The sequence below is a fragment of the Rutidosis leptorrhynchoides genome, chromosome 3 (genome assembly GCF_046630445.1).
Source record: "Rutidosis leptorrhynchoides isolate AG116_Rl617_1_P2 chromosome 3, CSIRO_AGI_Rlap_v1, whole genome shotgun sequence".
NCBI lineage: Eukaryota > Viridiplantae > Streptophyta > Magnoliopsida > Asterales > Asteraceae > Rutidosis > Rutidosis leptorrhynchoides.
The window spans coordinates 410,270,350-410,289,633 of NC_092335.1; positions in this window are offsets into that span (position 1 = coordinate 410,270,350).

The following is a 19,284-nucleotide window of genomic DNA, read 5'->3' on the forward strand; positions in this document are numbered from 1 at the left end:
CAATCGTCACATATATATATTTACTTATAATACTTTTAATGTCTTCTTAGTCCGTAGTTAGCAGTCCGATGTTAGTAATTCAATTTTAATGGTTCATATTTAGGTGTTTAATAAATAAATAAAACCCCCATCGAAATAAATAAAACCCCATCGTATTTGTATTGGTCAGGATTAATCTTGACCCACGGTACCGGTGTTGTCAAATGACATGTTGCGTACATAAAGTACCGGTGTTGTCAAATGACGTGTTGCGTACAATCATGGAATCTTATGATTAATCTTCTCGTATTGTTTACGGGTGGTCCTGAAATATATAAAATTAAATTATGAGTACATATATATAAAATATCATGTTATTTTAGAAAGATGTGATTCATTTAATTTTTCTCCAACTATTTTCGTGGCTAAACTAGTTTTGGATATCCGATCTTGTTTTGGTCATAGTTTCTTCGTTACAACTCCGTTTTCGTTGGTTCAACTTGCCACTTCCTTGGATCGAATTCTTCTTTAAGACTATGAACTGTAAATACCTTAGTTTGTATTCGAAATCACAGGTCATAGGTCAAACTTTGGTGAAACTTATGAAGTTAATCATTTTCCCTTATGTAAACAACATTAAATGATTATTTTTCTAAAAATACTTATACTTTGAGTTAAATCATGAAATTTTTATGTGTTATCATATTCATAGTAAATATCATTTTTCCAGAAAATAAACCTCCAATTCAAGGTTCAAAATAGTTTTTAATTATCCAACCCAAAACAGCCCCCGGTTGCACTCCGACGTCGTAAAAACAGTTTTTAAGGTGTTCTTTGAAAAACCAAGTTATACCTTGTTAAATTAGCATATATTTATGATATATTACAGGTCTTGAAGTATTTTAGAAGTTAAGTTAGAAGGATCTATTTAGTTTGCAAACAAGTTTGAAAACATTCAAACTATGTTCTTATTGTTAAAATTTTATACCATAAAATAAGATAGCTATATATATATGAATCGAATAAGGTTATGAACAAAGTTACTACCTCAAGTTACTTGGACAAGATTTCTGTAAAAGAGGAGTAAAAACCTAGAATCAAAAGAGTGGTGGAGTTGGATCAAAAGGTTGGAAGTAAGCTTGTGTTCTTGGAAGGATTCTTGAAGTGTTTTTGTAAGGGTTTTCTTATGGTGATTAAGTGATGTTTTTATGGCTAGATCTTCATGGTAACTTGCTGAATTGCTTAAGGTGTCTAAGGGTTATGAAAGAGTGTGTGTTTAACTAAGAAATGAGGTTAGAAATTGAACTAGAAATGGTGATCCTTATAGCCTTAAAAAAACGTGTATCATGGAGAACATGATAAGATTTTTAGTTTGTTATTTTATGTAATTAGTCAACAAGCTTCCAAATTCTAATTACCTTATACCTAGGGTAGTAACAAGGGCTGGTTAGGTGGTGATTTGATGTGTATATACCAATAGTAAATACGTATAGAAGCTAGGTATGATACGGGTACATATACCGTAGATATACGTATAGAAATCTTGTGAAAAATGGAATGAGAATTCAAATATAGCTATCTTTTGTGAATACACTTATATTGTTTTATGTATTTAAGTCCTTAAAAAGTGATTAAATACATTACTTATACGATATATGTATAAACATTATAGGTCATAAGTATTTATGTCAAATAACGTTACGTATGGTTATCGTTTTGAAAACTTAAGTTAGTAGTTTCAAAATATACTTATAACTTATTGTTATTAATACAAAATGAGGTATTAAAACATCCTTAGATCATGTTAAATATGTATATATACATATATATACACAAACGTATAATTATCATATATTATATAGTTCGTGATATCATCGGTCAAACTAGACGGTCAAACGTTGTGTAAAACTCTTTTCGAAAACATAAATCTCAACAATTTGGATTGCTTATCATGTTGGTAAGGTTTAATTTATGTAAATATTAATCTTATAAGTATAGAACGATCGAAAAAGTGCGGGTCATTACAGTACCTACCCGTTAAATAAATTTCGTCCCGAAATTTTAAAATTGTACCTATTTTGCGTCATCGGGAAAAAAGTGTGGATATTTTCGTTTCATCTGGTCCTTCTGTTCCCACGTAAACTCGGGACCTCTTCGAGCATTCCAACAAACCTTAACGATCGGTATGTTGCTCTGCTTGAGCTGTTTAACTTCACGGTCCATGATTTCGACTGGTTCTTCTACGAATTGTAATTTCTCGTCAACTTGGATTTCTTCAAGAGGAATGGTGAGGTCTTCCTTTGCAAGACACTTCTTAAGGTTTGAGACGTGAAAGGTATTATGTACTCCGGCGAGTTGTTGCGGTAATTCGAGTCGATAAGCTACCGGTCCAATGCGTTCAATGATCTTGAACGGGCCTACATATCTTGGGTTCAGTTTACCCCTTTTTCCGAAGCGTATTACACCTTTCCACAGTGACACCTTTAACATAACCATGTCCCCGATCTGAAACTCTAATGGTTTCCTTCGGACATCGGCGTAGCTCTTTTGGCGGCTACGGGCTGTTTTCAATCTCTCCTTGATTTGTACTATCTTCTCAGTCGTTTCGTGTATGATCTCGGGACCAGTTAATTGTCGATCTCCTACTTCATTCCAACAGATAGGAGATCTACACTTCCTTCCATACAGTGCTTCGAATGGTGCAGCTTTAATGCTCGCATGATAACTATTATTATATGAGAATTCTGCTAACGGTAAATACTTATCCCATCCGTTTCCAAAATCGATCACACATGCCCTGAGCATGTCTTCAAGAGTCTGAATTGTTCTTTCACTCTGCCCGTCAGTTTGCGGATGATATGCGGTGCTCATATCCAAACGAGTTCCTAGTGCCTCCTGTAGTGATTGCCAGAACTTTGCGGTAAATCTACTATCACGATCAGATATAATGGAAATAGGTATTCCATGCCTTGAAACTATTTCCTTTATATATAATCGTAATAATTTCTCCATTCTATCCATTTCCTTTATAGGCAAGAAATGTGCAGATTTGGTGAGACGATCAACAATTACCCAAATGGTATCGTATCCCCAGGCAGTCTTTGGTAACTTCGTGATGAAATCCATGGTAATACCATCCCATTTCCATTCTGGGATTTCTGGTTGTTGAAGTAGCCCTGCCGGCTTTTGGTGTTCTGCTTTGACTTTGGAACAAGTTAAACATTCCCCAACATATGTTGCAACGTCTGTCTTTAAATTAGGCCACCAATAATGTGTCTTAAGATCTTGGTACATCTTTCCAACTCCAGGATGTATCGAGTATCTTGTCTTATGTGCCTCATTCAATATCAACTTCCTTAATCCACCCAACTTCGGTACCCAAATACGGTTTGCAAAATATCGAATTCCGTCTTCCCGTATAACGAGTTGCTTCTCATACTTCTTCATTATTTCATTTCTTATGTTTTCTTTAGTAAGTGCTTCTCGTTGAACTTCTTTGATTTGTGAGTTGAGATTCATGCGAATTTTTATGTTCATCGCTCGTACTCGAATTGGTTCTCGTTCCTTTCTGCTTAGTGCGTCAGCCACCACATTCGCTTTTCCGGGATGATAACGAATTTCACAATCATAGTCGTTTATTAACTCGACCCACCGACGTTGCCTCATGTTCAGCTGTTTCTGATCAAAAATATGTTGAAGACTTTTATGATCAGTAAACACAGTGCATTTAACCCCATACAAGTAGTGTCTCCATATCTTCAATGCAAACACGACTGCTCCCAGTTCTAGATCATGAGTCGTATAATTCCGCTCGTGAATCTTCAATTGTCGGGATGCGTATGCAATAACTTTCTTCTGTTGCATAAGAACGCAACCAAAACCTTGTCGCGAAGCGTCACAATATATTTCAAAATCATCGTTCCCTTCTGGTAATGATAAAATAGGCGCCGTAGTTAACTTCTTCTTTAGTAATTGAAATGCACTCTCCTGCTCAGAGGTCCATTCATATTTCTTCCCTTTTTGCGTTAACGCTGTCAACGGCTTAGCTATTCGGGAAAAATCTTGAATAAACCTTCTATAATAACCGGCTAAACCCAAAAATTGGCGTATCTGCGTTGGTGTCTTAGGAGTCTCCCATTTTTCAATGGCTTCAATTTTTGCTGGATCAACCTGAATTCCTTTGCTACTAACAACGTGGCCAAGAAATTGCACTTCTTTCAACCAGAAAGCACATTTAGAAAATTTAGCATATAGCTGTTCTTTTCTCAACAACTCTAATATTAACCTTAAATGCTGCTCATGCTCTTGCTCACTCTTGGAATAGATAAGAATGTCATCAATGAAAACGATAACAAACTTATCTAAATACGGACTACAAACTCGATTCATAAGGTCCATGAATACAGCTGGCGCATTTGTCAATCCAAACGGCATGACCAAAAATTCGTAATGACCATAACGTGTCCGAAAAGCAGTTTTCGGTATATCTTCTTCTTTGACGCGTAATTGATGATAGCCCGATCTTAGGTCAATTTTTGAGTACACACATGATCCTTGGAGTTGATCAAATAAGTCGTCAATTCTCGGTAGTGGATACCGATTCTTGATAGTTAACTTATTTAATTCACGATAATCTATACACATCCTAAAAGATCCATCTTTCTTTTTAACAAATAGAATCGGAGCTCCCCACGGTGAAGTACTTGGTCGTATAAATCCACGATCCAGTAATTCTTTTAACTGACTCTGAAGTTCTTTTAACTCGGATGGTGCAAGTCTATATGGAGCACGGGCAACTGGTGCAGCTCCTGGTACTAAATCTATTTGAAATTCTACAGATCTAAATGGAGGTAATCCCGGCAACTCTTCCGGAAAAACTTCAGGAAAATCTCTTGCCACAGGCACGTCGTTGATGCACTTCTCTTTTTCTTTCTTTTCGACTTTATTAACATGTGCTAGAATAGCATAACATCCCTTTTCTAAACACTTCTTGGCTTTCAAACAGCTAATGAGTTTTAGCTTTGAGTTACCCTTCTCTCCATAAATCATCACCGACATTTTATCCTTACAAGGAATGCGAATTGCCTTCTTGGCACACACAACTTCAGCTCCTACTTTGGACATCCAGTCCATGCCGACTATTACATCAAAACTTCCTAATTCTACGGGTATTAAGTCAATTTTAAATGTTTCTCCGGCTAAATTTATTTTACAATCGCGGCAAATTTTATCGGCTTTAATTAGTTTACCATTAGCTAACTCAATCATGTACTTAGCATCTAGAGGTAATGATGAACAATTCAATTTAGCGTAAAAGCCTCTACTCACGTAACTTCTATCGGCACCAGTATCAAATATAATAGATGCGGATAAGTTATTAATGGTAAACGTACCCATAACAAGCTCCGGGTCTTCACACGCCTCTCTAGCATTAATAACAAATGCTCTTCCACGTGCAGATCCATTATTCTTCTCTGGATTCGGACACTGGCTCTTATAGTGACCTTGTTTTCCACACCCATAACAAGTAATGGTAGCCAAAGCAGTTCTATTTGCATTGGTGGCAGGAGTCTTGGTACCATTTGTATTTGTAACGAGAGCCCTACAATCTTCAGCAAGATGACCCTTTCGATTACATTTGTTGCATACCACATTACAGTAACCAGAGTGATGTTTGTGGCATCGGTTGCATAAAGAATTTTGTCCTTTATAACCAAAGCTTAAACCACTACCCGCACCTCGCGTGATTTCTTGTTTCTTAAAAGATTGTTGTTGGTTACCCCGATCATAATTTCCATTCCACTTTCTTTTGTTACCTGATACCTTCACATCAGTATTGGATGCTTTCTTATCCACGATGACCTGATCCATTAGCTCGTTTGCCATGGTTATAGCTTCATGAATTGTCTTAGGTTTCGATGCTGTAACGTTTGCCTTGACCTTTTTGGGCAAACCATCTTTGTACATTTCAATCTTCCGTTCTTCGGTTGGAACCAATTCAGGACATAGCAAAACTAATTCCATGAATCGCTGATTGTAGTTGGTGATTTCAGTACCAACAACCTTCAGACTTCGTAATTCATCTTCCAACTTCCTAACCTCGTTCCTTGGACAATACTCGTTGATTAACATTGTTTTGAATTCTTCCCATGGAGTATCATAAGCTACATCTCCTCCTACAGCCTTCACATAATTTTTCCACCACGTGAGTGCACTATCTTGTAAAGTGCACGATGCATACTTGGTCATGTCCTTTTCAACACAACCACTGATTTTAAACACAGTCTCCATCTTTTCTATCCATCGGGTTAAACCGATCGGTCCTTCTGTTCCACTGAATGATGAGGGCTTGCAAGCTTGAAAAGTCTTGTAGGTGCATCCTACACGAGGATTTGGGTTAACTGCAGCAGCTCTTGCAGCTTCGACCCATAACATTCTGTCGTTCACTCGCTGGTTGATGAATTCCTCTACTTCTTGTTCCGTCATTCGATTCAATCGCGCCATATTCTTCTATAAGAATGAAAAGAAAATAATTATTCACATGGAATATTATAGATGTAGTGTATATTTACAGTACATTATAGCTTGTTAATAATATGAACCAGGTATTATTATAAAAAGCCTTTTCTTCTTATTAGCATTTTATAATTATATCTAGGGTAGTACCTACCCGTTAATGTTCATACTTAATAGCTTAGTACAGAACCAATTACTACCATCTAAATAATACTTAACCATGGAAAATTATTGCATTTCATACTTCACTATTTTACATATGCTTATCTTACATCGAACATTAAGCAAACCACAATAATAATATTATACAAAACATTATATGATCCCATGGTTTAATACGGCAGCGCATCGTTTGGTCTATTTTCTAGGACGTTTAGGTTCAAGGAATGGCCTAACGCTTATCCTAGCTGTCTGCCTATATTTTGGCTGTGGGGCTGAAGAACTAGATGCCGGGATAGAACGAATAGGAATAGCGGGAATAGGGGTGGTAGTGTCTAGTGGAGTTGGTGCCACATCATCCTCTTCGAGATTTGAATTTTCTAATTCATTAGCCTTTCGTTTCTTTCCTAGTTCGAACTTGTCTTTCGTAATTTCCTGTATTTCTTCCTCGGGTTCACTTTCCTCCTCGGGTTCACTTTCCTCCTCGGGTTCACTTTCCGGGTTCCCTATAGTTGGTTCATCCGGAATTTGTGAGTCTTCCCCAAAGATATCATTTTCGTCATCGGATAGGTTAATGACTGGAACACCATCTGAAGATTCTGGTTCGGAGTCGCTGAATGTGATAACAAGTTTTGAGCCCGACATCTATCACACAACAACTAACCCATTAGTACTACATAATATTTACATATAAATTTTAACCAACAATGATAAGCAATGGTTTTTAAATCAGACCCGGTCAAAGTCCAGACTTACTAATGTATCCTAACGACTTATCAGTTAGACACACTAATGCAAACCTGGTTCGCTAAGACCACCGCTCTGATACCACATGTCATAACCCGTCCTTAACCATAAGAACGAGTTAGATAACGTATGATTTCATTGCGAGGTATTGACCTCTATATGCGACATTTTTAAAAGAACAACTGCATTTATTTTACATTACAAACCATAACTCTTATGTTAATACAAGCTTTAGACAATATAAAGATGATTATTGTTTAGCGATAATCTTAGACTTACAAACTTTACATGTGATGATAACAATACGATTTCTAGCATATTTTACATTACAATTCCTCGGATATGCAGTTTTATTTTTGACACAAATATGCATACTCAAGATCTTGCTTAAATTCAACATGTTGCAGCGGAAGCTTTTAGTTATCACCTGAGAATAGACATGTTTAAAACGTCAACATAAAGTTGGTGAGATATAGGTTTAATGCCGGCAGCGATATAAATATAGACCACAAGATTTCATATGTAAACATTTTAATAAAAATATTCTAAGTGGTTGAGCACTGGTAACCATACTTAACATTTAATCACGTCGCATATTCCCTTTATTATGAAATCTTACTACACCGTACCAAGTGTAGTCACGAAACGAAGTACTGTGCAACCGTTGAATACTGGTCGTCCAGTCCGGTTGGGGTTGTCAGGCCCGATAGATCTATCAACAGGATTCGCGTTTACAATACCGCTGTAAATAATAGTTACCAAGCTACAGGGAAGTATGCCAGTGGTACAACTCAACGTAGAATATATTTTTCAGTTACTTGTGTCCATAACGTAAAACATAAAATACATGTATTCTCATCCCGAAATACTTAGAGTTTAAAAGTGGGACTATATACTCACTTTTGCCTTGAAGATATATGTATTTTGACTTGGTCTCCGGTTGATATCACGAACCTATCCATATATAATTTATCAATATATTTTCATTTAAAACAATCGTCACATATATATATACTTATAATACTTTTAATGTCTTCTTAGTCCGTAGTTAGCAGTCCGATGTTAGTAATTCAATTTTAATGGTTCATATTTAGGTGTTTAATAAATAAATAAAACCCCCATCGAAATAAATAAAACCCCATCGTATTTGTATTGGTCGGGATTAATCTTGACCCACGGTACCGGTGTTGTCAAATGACGTGTTGCGTACATAAAGTACCGGTGTTGTCAAATGACGTGTTGCGTACAATCATGGAATCTTATGATTAATCTTCTCGTATTGTTTACGGGTGGTCCTGAAATATATAAAATTAAATTATGAGTACATATATATAAAATATCATGTTATTTTAGAAAGATGTGATTCATTTAATTTTTCTCCAACTATTTTCGTGGCTAAACTAGTTTTGGATATCCGATCTTGTTTTGGTCATAGTTTCTTCGTTATAACTCCGTTTTCGTTGGTTCAACTTGCCACTTCCTTGGATCGAATTCTTCTTTAAGACTATGAACTGTAAATACCTTAGTTTGTATTCGAAATCACAGGTCATAGGTCAAACTTTGGTGAAACTTATGAAGTTAATCATTTTCCCTTATGTAAACAACATTAAATGATTATTTTTCTAAAAATACTTATACTTTGAGTTAAATCATGAAATTTTTATGTGTTATCATATTCATAGTAAATATCATTTTTCCAGAAAATAAACCTCCAATTCAAGGTTCAAAATAGTTTTTAATTATCCAACCCAAAACAGCCCCCGGTTGCACTCCGACGTCGTAAAAACAGTTTTTAAGGTGTTCTTTGAAAAACCAAGTTATACCTTGTTAAATTAGCATATATTTATGATATATTACAGGTCTTGAAGTATTTTAGAAGTTAAGTTAGAAGGATCTATTTAGTTTGCAAACAAGTTTGAAAACATTCAAACTATGTTCTTATTGTTAAAATTTTATACCATAAAATAAGATAGCTATATATATATGAATCGAATAAGGTTATGAACAAAGTTACTACCTCAAGTTACTTGGACAAGATTTCTGTAAAAGAGGAGTAAAAACCTAGAATCAAAAGAGTGGTGGAGTTGGATCAAAAGGTTGGAAGTAAGCTTGTGTTCTTGGAAGGATTCTTGAAGTGTTTTTGTAAGGGTTTTCTTATGGTGATTAAGTGATGTTTTTATGGCTAGATCTTCATGGTAACTTGCTGAATTGCTTAAGGTGTCTAAGGGTTATGAAAGAGTGTGTGTTTAACTAAGAAATGAGGTTAGAAATTGAACTAGAAATGGTGATCCTTATAGCCTTAAAAAAACGTGTATCATGGAGAACATGATAAGATTTTTAGTTTGTTATTTTATGTAATTAGTCAACAAGCTTCCAAATTCTAATTACCTTATACCTAGGTTAGTAACAAGGGCTGGTTAGGTGGTGATTTGATGTGTATATACCAATAGTAAATACGTATAGAAGCTAGGTATGATACGGGTACATATACCGTAGATATACGTATAGAAATCTTGTGAAAAATGGAATGAGAATTCAAATATAGCTATCTTTTGTGAATACACTTATATTGTTTTATGTATTTAAGTCCTTAAGAAGTGATTAAATACATTACTTATACGATATATGTATAAACATTATAGGTCATAAGTATTTATGTCAAATAACGTTACGTATGGTTATCGTTTTGAAAACTTAAGTTAGTAGTTTCAAAATATACTTATAACTTATTGTTATTAATACAAAATGAGGTATTAAAACATCCTTAGATCATGTTAAATATGTATATATACATATATATACACAAACGTATAATTATCATATATTATATAGTTCGTGATATCATCGGTCAAACTAGACGGTCAAACGTTGTGTAAAACTCTTTTCGAAAACATAAATCTCAACAATTTGGATTGCTTATCATGTTGGTAAGGTTTAATTTATGTAAATATTAATCTTATAAGTATAGAACGATCGAAAAAGTGCGGGTCATTACATCTGGAGAATCAAGCTACTGAGGAGAAGAAGATCAGTAATGCTAAGATTGATTCGTTGGTGGAAGAGAACAAGAGGTTATCTGATAGACTGGACCGTCAGAAGGAAAGAACAGATAAATTGAAGAAGAAGTTTTCAGTGATTAAGAGTGAGAACAGGGAGAAGATGAAGAAGTTGAATGAAAGAATCGAACAGCTTACCATGGGTAAAACCAAGTTGATAACGGAGAAAGGAGAAGAGTATTCTTCTGATTTGGGAGAAGGTGATGAAAGAGATGAAGAAGAAGATGCTGGAACTGGAGGACCCTCTTTTGAGATACCGTTAGTGATACCTATTCGAAGCTTTAATGAATACGGTGAGGTCTTTACTGCTGAATATTATATGAATTATTCAAATATTTTTAATGATGCAGAAAAGGGGGACGTTCCACCAAGTGATTTTCCATTGGAACAGCTTGCTGCTCTGGCATATGACAGTGAAAACGATACAGAGAATGCAGAGTCAGTTGAAGCTGAATGCAAGGCTCCACAAGAAGAGCCAGCTGATGAAATCCTCCCGAATCAATCCAAAATATCAACTTAAGCGATTTCGATAATTTGTTTGCTGATGAGAAGAGTGAGGATTCTGTTGGTAAGGAAAGTGTTAAAGAGGATGTGATTATTGAATCCGAGGATGAATTTGCAACAGAATCTGATCATGAAGAAGACCAAGAAGAAGAAGTTAAGATTGTTATGCCTTCGCTTGCACCATACTCAAATCCGTCACTCAATACTTTAAGTGACTTCTTCAATTTGAGTAGTGATGTGAAAAGAAAGAACTTAGAAGATTTGGAAAAAGCGAGGAAGGTATACAAAGAACAAGTGAAAGATGTTGATATTTTAATTGAAAGAAACAAGAAGATCCGTCATGAGAAACTACTCGTGGAGAAAAGAAGAAAAGAAACTGAGTTGAAAAAGAAGAGACTCCGAGCCGAACAAGCCAAGGCCGAGGGATGGAATGAAATTCAGGAATGGTTCGTACGTGATAGGGTTAAGGTAAACAGAAACGTTAAGGAACACAAAGATCTCCAGAGTTGGTGGAGACAGAACGTTGTTAACCCTGATCAAGTAGATAAGCCAGAGCTCGAGCCGAAGTTTGTTAGTTTCTATGAGAAAGGAAAGAGAACCAAGAAGTATTCCAAGGGTAAAATACTAAGCTGGGGTTACTTCAAGGAGATTAATTGCTTTGCTATCAAGAGGGAAGGAGGAGTTAATTATATGGCACGTCCTAGCCACTTCAAAACTCTACCTTACTTCGAGATTATGCAACTTGCTAAGCTGAAGATGTTGAACGCTGAAGATAGTGACCTTTCCAAGTGGTTTCAAAGAAAACTCAGATATGAGTACAAGATAGGGAAATGAGATTTCTTTAAGTCAACAGCCACCAGATTCTCCATTCATCCAACAAAGAAGAATTCTAAGGGAGGACCTGTACGTGTTGTTAAGTTCCGTCCAGCTAAGTACATGAAGCAATCTCCTTTGATGCCCTTACCCAAGGATATTTGTAAGAACTTCAGATGGTGGTTCTATGATGAATTGTCAGAGGAAGCAGTGATCTTGACTGCGATTGAGAAGGATGATGGAAGCATACAGTTCGACAATGTGAGGATTCTAGATCCTATGTGGCTGAGGAACTTGTCGAGATTTGATGTGAGGACTCTTCACCGCCATCACATTACATTCAGAGACGATCGAAAGGAGGAAGCTATGAGATATCAACGTGTGATTGATGTCCTCTATGCATACCTCAACAAAGAAAGTGATGCTCAAAGCTCAAACCAAGTTCAATCCAGCTGATGTGTGTCGAATACTGTGACGCTAGTTAGTAATTTTGTTTGTTTTTGTTTTTGATGATGATGTATTTTGGAGAAAGAGAGAATCTAGATATGTAATTGATATTAGACTGATGCTACTTTTGGACTTATGTGTATTTCACGAACGTTTACTTTATTGTAATCGATGTTCTAGGTCCTAGGGGGAGTTGTTGATGCATGTTCTGTAAGTCCCTAGACATCTTGCCTACGTTTGTGATTAGTACTTCAGTTTATGGGATACCATGATCGCTCGTTATTATCCTATCTGTGTTTGTATGTGGTTACAGGTACTGTAGGAACGCGATACGGATGTTTGATTATGTTAGACTTAGTCAGACGTACGAGTGAAGCATTACTCGTACGGCTGACAGGCTCATACGCATGGTTGATGCTGAGCTAAGTCATAATTATAACCTGAATGAGAAGACACGAGTGAGTGATCACCCGTACGGTTGATGAAGCCAACTCGTACGTGTGATGGATGACTCATACGGGTGAGTCAACAGCAGGGGTATATAAAGTCTTATGTTCTTCATTTTAGGTTAAGCCTCTCTCACACACAATCACTCAGATCTGGTTCACCTGATCCGATTCTCTCTCAACCCAAATCACTCCAGGTAGTGAATAATAGCTCTAGGCATTAATCTAATCACAATTCTTGTTGTGGTTTGACTAATTTAATCCCAAAAAGCTACCCATATTCACTTTGATTGGTTTGATTCACTAATTCCACCTTTGTGTGAATTAAACCTGTTGATCTCGAAGTTCCTAGTCATGTTTCATCAATATTACTATCAACTTTTATTTATATTAATATGTGTTCATGATCACCATTAAATTAAAGATAGTATATACATAAAGTGTATATTTAATACTTGAGTTTATAGTGTACCTTGGGGATGTTTTAACAAGAAAAAGAGAGGGTTTGATGGGTTGATAGTGGCGATCAGCAGCAGCAAAAGCAGGGTCAAAACGCAGCAAAAATTGAAGCTTGTTGGGGATGGTTGGGTCGCGGACAACAGCAGCAAAAAGTGACAGCTGCTGCAGCAAAAAGGTGGCGGTTCTTGTTGCTGTTTGGCAGCCAGAAACAGCAGCAAAAGGCTGCTTCAGGTGGCAGTGGTGTAGCTGAAAAATGGCAGCAGTAGAACAGCAAAAATGATGGCGGTTCGGTGGCGATTCACAGACAGAAACAGCAACAAAGTGGCGGCTGTAGATGGCTGTTGTGGTGGCGTTTTCCAGCTGCAAAAACAGTATCAAAACAGGCCGTGGTTGTGGCAGTTTGGGGCTGCAGAAGACAGCTGCAAGTGGCGGTGGTTGTGGGTGTTGGGTGGCGGCCGAAGGTGGTGATTGTGGGGGTGGGGTGGCTGCCAAAAATAAGAGGGAGAGAGGAGAGAGTTGTGAGGTTTTTGTGCATGTTTTTGTGAGGAATGAGGTGAGGGCTAGCTCTCTTTATATAGAGTAGGTGATTAGAGTCAGATTATAACTCAAACTCTTCAAAGAATGATCTAGAATTGTGATTAGCATTAGGATGGATAAGTTAGAGTTAGTTTATGATGAGGATTAGTACTTATCACCTTATCCCATGGAAGCATCTACAATAAATTTCGAATTTTATTTATTTATTTATTTATTTATTTTTTAACCGATTATATATATATATATATATATATATATATATATATATATATATATATATATATATATATATATTTATATATATATATATTTATATTCGGTTATTATATTTATGTATATATATATATATATATATATATATATATATATATATATATATATATATATATATATATATATATATATATATATATTTATATATATATATATTTATATTCGGTTATTATATTTATGTATATATATATATATATATATATATATATATATATATATATATATATATATATTTTAGTTTTTATTAATTTAATTAATATGCATTTTGGTCTCCGCACATTTTATTCGCGTTAGTCTTTCGTTAAATGTTTATTGATGATGATGATCCATGATCGTTGGTTTAGGTAACCTCGTTACCCATTTCGTTACTTTCAATAGTTTCGGTTTTCTAACCGAGCAAGTTTGCCTTGGACAACCTAAGTTTCAATTTGTTAGTATAAAAATGATCGAAAAAGTTGGGTTGTTATAGTACCCACCCGTTATTAGAAATTTCGTCCCCGAATTTAGTTGTGGCCATCAGTCAGCGTTGCGTTTGAAAACGGGTGAGGATATTTTCATTTTACTTGGTCTTTACGTTCCTTACATGAACTTAGCTCCTCAACGGGCGTTCTAACGAAGTTTTGAAAATAGGAATCGTTCTATGTTTGAGTCGTTTGACCTCACGATCATAATCTTTCTAGGCTATTCTATGCAGTTTAGTTTCTCATCAATTTGTAGTTCATCTAGAGGAATAGCAAGATCCTTTTCCGCCAGGTGTTTCTTTAAAGTTCGATACATGAAACACATCATGTATTCCCACGAGTTGTTGAGGTAGTTGTAGTTGATAGGCTACTGTCCTAACACGTTCGATGATCTTCAAATGGCTCTACGTATCTCGGGCTTCGTTTTCTTCGTTTGTCAAAGCGTATCTTGCCTTTCCAAGGTTACACCTTTAGCATGACCATGTCATCGGTTTGAAACTCTAACGGTTTCCTTCGGATGTCGGCATAGTTCTTTTGACGAATTTGGGCCGTCTTAAGCCTTTCTTTGATTTACAAAATTGTTTCGGTGGTTTCATGAATGATCTCAGGACCAACCAGTTTTCGGTCACCTACCTCATTCTAACATATCGGTGATCTACACTTTCTCCCATAAGGTGCTTCAAACGGTGGAGAGTTGATGCTAGAGTGACAACTATTGTTGTAGGAGAATTCAGCTAACGGTAAGAATCGATCCCATCCTTTATGAAAGTCAACCGCAAATGCGCGCAACTTGTCTTCTAACGTTTGCGGATGGTATGCAGTACTCATGTATAGTTGCGTTCCCAAGGCTTCTTGTGAGGATCTCCATAATCGCGAGAAAAATCGGCTGTCGGGTTCAGATATAATAGATATAGGCTCTTCACGCCTCGGCACAACTTTCTTCAAGTATGTTTGTGCCAGTTTCTTAATGTTGTCGGTTTCTTTATTAGGTAGAAAATGAGTAAGTTTGGTTAGGCGATCAACTATTACCAAAATAGTATCATGACCGCTCATGGTCTTAGGTAACTTTGTGTTGAATTCTATGGTAATAGATTTCCACTTCCACTCAGAATTCTGAAGTTGTTGCAATAATTCTTGATGGTCTTTGATGCTCGACTTTGTCTTTGGAACAAGTCAAACATGCTCCAACATAAGTAGCAATATCCGCTTCCATTCCAGGCCAACAATATAACAATTTCAAGTCATGGTATATTTTGTCGGCACTTGGGTGAATTGGATACTTGTACTTCATCAAGCATCAGCTTCCTTAGTCCTTCAAATTTTGGTGTCCGAATTCGTCCAGTGAAATATCGAGTTTCATCACTTTTAACTTCGAATTGCTTCTCCAATCCTTTGATAGATTCATCCCTCACATTCTCCTCCTTGAGTGCTTCGAGCTGTGCATCTCGAATTCGTGAAGTGAGGTTTGTATAAACTACCACGTTTAGTGCTCGTACTCGTAGTGGTTTTACTCTCTCTTTCCGACTTAAAGAATCGGCAAACGCGTTCGCTTTTCCAGGGTGAGCCTTTCCGTCTTAAATCATGAGATGTGTAGTTTTGCTCATGAATCTTCGGTTGACGTAATGCATAAGAAATGACCTTATGTCGTTGTATCAATACACAACCAAATCCTTGGCGTGAAGCATCATAATGAAGTCATCATTCCCTTCTGGCAATGATAAAATAGGTGCGAAAGTTAACTTTTTCTTCAGTAGCAGTCTCTTCCTCATTGTAGCAGTCTCTTGCTCATTGGACCATGTATACTTCTTGCCTCTGTGAGTTAAGGCAGTTAATGGTCGAGTAATTCTTGAGAATTCTTCAATAAATCTTCTATAGTAACCAATGAGTCCTAAAAATTGTCGTACTTGTGTCGGCTTCTTGGGAACTTTCCAAATCTCGATAGCTTCAATATTCGTCGGGTCTACTTGGATCCCTTGGTTACTAACCATGTGACCGAAAAATTGCACTTTCGATAGCCAAAACTCGCACTTGGAGAATTTAGCGTACAGTTTCTCTTTCTCTCGTAGCTCCAATAGTAATCTCAGATGCTCGTCGTTTTCTTCTCTATTCTTCGAGTATACCAAGATGTCATCTATAGATACGATGAAAAACTTGTCCCATTAAGGTTTTGCATGCTTGATTCATGAGATCCTTGAACACGGCGGTTGCGTTTGTTAAACCGAATGGCATCATTGAATAACTCGTAATAACCATAACGTGTTCTAAACGTTGTCTTCAAAACATCTTCCTCACTCACCCTCCATTGGTGATATTCGGATCTTAAGTAAATCTTCAAATAAACAAAAGATCCTTGTAGTTGATTGAACTGATCATCAGTCCTCGGCAACATATATCTATTCTTTTTTATTGTCGTTTTGTTCAATTCTCTATAGTTGTTACACATGCGTAGAGAGCCATCCTTCTTCCTAAGGATTGGAGCTCCCCCGGGTGATGAACTTGGTCGGATAAACCCTTCATCCAACAACTCCTTTAATTTTTACGACGCTATCCTATAAAATGATCGAGTAATAGGTGCAGCTGTGGGCACTAATTTCCTCCGATCGATGAGGTAAAAGGCCGGGAAGTTCTTCAAGGAAAACATTCGAAAATTCTCTGACGACTGGTACATTCTTGAAGGCGACATGTTTCTTTTAAACAGCACATTACGTCAACGTTCACGATCCCGATGGAATTCAAGTATTTATGGAATTTGGAGTAGTTATGAGAAGCAATGAATCGTAACAAGTGGTAGTAAATAGTACGGGATAGTGTCAGAGCAACGTATAGTCATTTAATAAGAACTCTCAGTAGTGCGTGGTAATGAATAGTGTCAAACAGAGAGGGGTAGTATCGAGTAGTGTTGAAGTGAAAGAAATGTATACAATTAACAAAAAGAATTAAATTTTGACGCACAATTTTAATTATACACAAGTTTGTAAGTTACTATACCCAAAACAGTGCCTATTAAATTCTGTTCCGCTTCCCATTCCTTATGTTATAATGTCGGAACTTCTATATGAGTCACCGTAATATAATATCGGTCATTATATTACCATAACTCATACTCCCATCTCGACATTACCCCATAAGTTCAAGTCGACGAGATCCGCCTATAATTAACAAGTTATAAGTATCAGAAAACATATACTTTTATAGACACAAACTGAAAATATGAGGCTTTATGTTAATAGATAACTTCATTTTGACACTTTTGACGCGTATTTTAAAACAAACAGGGCTATACTTATTCTATAAACATTTTCTAAGTTGACTGCGCACTTTATTAAATAAAATATATATCTTGAAAAATACATATAATTAATAATATATTCTTATAAAAATATAGTGTAGTTTCCATTTGACGTTGGTATAATATAAATATCCCACGACTTAGTGTAAATAAATAACAATAGTAGTAATAATAATAATACCAATTGAAATCATGTATTAGGAAAATAAGAAAAAACGTAATATCCCAAAATATAAAGAAAATATAAACCTCCCTAAGTGGTAGAGTACTTATCTCAAAAATAAAGGACTAACCACGTCCACTAGACCTAACGTAATATCAGGTAAAATAAATAATAGACCTATATGATTGATCCCTATTGGTCGGAACAATTTCCTCCGGAAAGCCTTTACTCTAGGCTGAGTAACCTCGGCATAACTAGCGACTAGAAATGCAGTCATCTCATCGTGTAGATTTACATAATTACGCCTTAAACATTTCTCCGATTAGTCTATGCGGCCTTACAATTCCTCTCTAAAATAGCGACTTTAAATAACAGTTTCTCCACAACCTTCTTCAATTCTCTAACCTCGTTAGTAGGTGAGGTTTTTGTAGCGCTAGTGGATGGTGTATCAAGGTGGCGATGAATGACACGGGGTGGTGAAGCGTCCAAAACATAATACCGCACAACGTCCTTGTTACCCTGACGTGCACAAGGGCTAGGTACAACCTTACGCTTACGTGGGTTTTTTTTTCTTTTAGGAAGTGAAGGTATACAGGAAACAAAAGATGTAGTAGGTGGAGTAATAGGTGAAATCGAGTGTTGTGGACTTGGTACAGCAGTATGTGCTTCCTCGGATTCTTCTTTCTCCTCGAATTCCTCTCGGTCAGGATAATCGCACAAAGGGTTATCCTCTCGTGGAGTAATAGGCTCTAGATTTGCTTTCAGAGTCAGAATGACCTCTCCATTCGGCGGAACTCATGGGATGATATTCGTGTGAGCGAATAGGACTTTCATTCTCAGTGTCCAAAATAACGATAGGGTTTAGTTGCGACATTTTATTTAAGGGAACATTTTAAAGTTCAAGCATATGCAAGAACAAGTAGTTAGGAAATTTTCTAGATTCTAAGTTATAGATTAGGCTTCTAATGCATCCTATAGGCAGACACACTAATGCAACCTAATTCCCTATAACTGAGGCTCTGATACCAACTGTAATACCCCGTCAAAATGAAACTATGACGTGCTGTATTACCAGAGGTCAAAGTCCAGTCTTCGTACTCTATATGCTTTAATCCTTAGTTTCCATGCTTGACCTCTAAAATTTATTCTATTGCGGAAGCATAGCTAAAGTAGATTACCTGAGAATAACATGCTAAAAACGTCAACACGAAGGTTGAGTGAATCATAGGTTTAGGTAGTATAAAGTGTAGAGTGTAGACCATGAAATTTCCCGTTCTTATTGATTAAAAACGTTCCATATTAATTGATTTCGTTGCGAGGTTTTGACCTCTATATGAGACGTTTTTCAAAGACTGCATTCATTTTAAAACAAACCATAACCTTTATTTCATCAATAAAGGTTTAAAAAGCTTTACGTAGATTATCAAATAATGAT